This window comes from Chenopodium quinoa, unplaced genomic scaffold (genome assembly GCF_001683475.1).
Source record: "Chenopodium quinoa cultivar QQ74 unplaced genomic scaffold, ASM168347v1, whole genome shotgun sequence".
Lineage (NCBI taxonomy): Eukaryota > Viridiplantae > Streptophyta > Magnoliopsida > Caryophyllales > Amaranthaceae > Chenopodium > Chenopodium quinoa.
In genome coordinates, this window is record NW_018743593.1 from 3,422,573 (window position 1) to 3,424,989 (window position 2,417).

The window sequence follows — 2,417 nt, forward strand, 5'->3', positions numbered from 1 at the left end:
TGTGTTGTTGGACAAGAATTTACGAAAGACGTTGTTTCTAGAGGATGCTAACAACTGCTACAATGAACTCAAAGAGAAGTTCGATGAGATTCTGCCTAAGAACGCGTCTAGCCTAAGAGGACAAGATCTTCTCAACATACTTATTAGTTGTGTCTATTACGGGTTGTTACTTTTGTGTTTCTAATTGTAGACACCTACTTTTGGCCTCTAGTTCCGAAAGGAAGTGCGATGATGTTATAAAAACTCGTTTTTCATGTTATATCAAAGTTGAAGTGTTTATGGACTACGAAATGCATTATGAAGTAAGTAAAAACTCATATTTGAGACCAGATTATCTTAGAGCCTTGTCTGATTACTAATTAGGCCTAAAACGTGCTCATACATCTTTAAACTTGATTAATAACGGACCCAAATGCGGCAAATGCAATGATTCGATCCAATGGATCTTACATTGTTGAAAACCGAGCCAAACAGATAAACTAACCACCATATTTCTGTGCATGGCCTATACATATGGATAGCCCCTTCAAAGATATTTCCAATGGTACCTTATAATCCCAATTCCGAGCTAAAACGAAGAAGTTATGGTCAAAACACTAAACCGGGCCCTAAAACCAACATCATTGCACTCCAACGACCATATCTTTTGATCCACAACATATTTTAACCTAACTTCAACAGCATTGGAAAGTAGACATTCAGAGATTTCCAATTATATCTCACACGCCTTAATCCCACTTTGCAATCAAAACTTATGGAAGTTTTAAAAATGCGTTTTCGTATAAGGCAAACCGCATCCAGTGCAACTCACTGAGTTGCGCGAGCCTGGCACGTGCAACTCATTGAGATGCACGCGGCACCCAGTGTGACTCAGAGAGTTGCGCTCGCCACCTAACGGCGCGGCTCTAAAACCCTAAACCTAGATTCCTACGCCTATAAATAGGGGTCTTTGTATAACCCGAAAGAGGACCGGAAAATTCAGAATTATAACCTAGCATTCTAAAAACCCTAAATCTCTCAAGTTCTTTTACTATCATACTACTTTTCTCCTCTCTTCCCAAATACTTTCCAACCCTAATTGAATCCATTGAAATCCTTGGATGTACGAAGAAGAAAGAAAGTCCATAAACGCATTAAACGGAAATTTAACATAAAAGAAGAACGGTTAGTTTCCTGAGCACTTAGATAAATCACTTTTCTTTTATTGCTTAAATAACTTTAATTGATTAATTAATGTTGTTTGATCACTTTAAAAAAACTTTTAATTAATTTAATTAACATATTATTCTTGTGTTAATCAAGACTAGAATTTGAATAATTAATTGATTGTTTTATCACTTTAGTCAAGGCGAACATTGTTTATTTATTGTTATTTTCATGAATTTGATTAAACAAAGAATAACGACTTTTGCAATGTAATTCATATGTGATTAATGCTTGTAAATTAAATCAACTAACTTAGTTTTTTAGGAGCCACGTTGCATATAATGTTTGGTGAAATTGTGAAAAAGGAAGAGCTAGTAGAGGCCGCACTAGGGCTAGAATAGCGATTCCTCCCTAAAAGGAATGTTATTTTAGTACCCTTGCTCCCGAACTCAATTCTGGTACACGTAGACAAATTTGGGCATGGGTAAAATTACAATTCGTGCTAAATATCCCTTGAACTATACTTGGGAGAAAGGCATGAACGAGGTTTATGAGTTTTCCTAAAACTCATTGGCGACTCCTACTTGTTTCTTACAAAAAAGCGTAATTTAATTTAGATTACATGCATTTCTCCCAAGAAGAGTTTAAGGGATATTTAGCACGAATCGTAAGTTTACCCATGCCCAAATTGGTCTACGTGTACCAGGATTGAGTTCGGGAGTGAAGTTACTAAAATAATGTTTCTTTTAGGGAGGAATCACTATTCTAGCCTAGTGTACAATATAGGATTAAAGTACATAAATATATAATTTAAGTTCTCAAGATGTAGCGCAGGACGTACAAATAATATTGTGGCTTAAAGCCTTGAAAGTACACTTAGAAGTAAATAAACAGTTAGTAGACTCCTTAAGTTCTAATAATAAACATAGTTATAAACTTGGACATAAAAAAAAGATGTAACATAATCAGCAAAACTCGAAACTTGACTCCCGTAGACACCTAAAAATGTCTTCCCAAAACCTAACCCGATGATGAACAACCTTTCACCGCCATTATTGGTCGGGTTGAGTATTTAATCTTTGGAGTGCTTAAATCCATGTTTCCATTAAATACATTTGTAGACACCTACTTTTGGCCACTTGTCCCGAAAGGAAGTGCGATGATGTTACAAAAATCCGTTCTTCATGTTAGATCAAAGTTGAAGTGTTTATGGACTACGAAATACATTATGAAGTAAGTTAAAAATTATATTTGAGACCAAGTATTCTTAG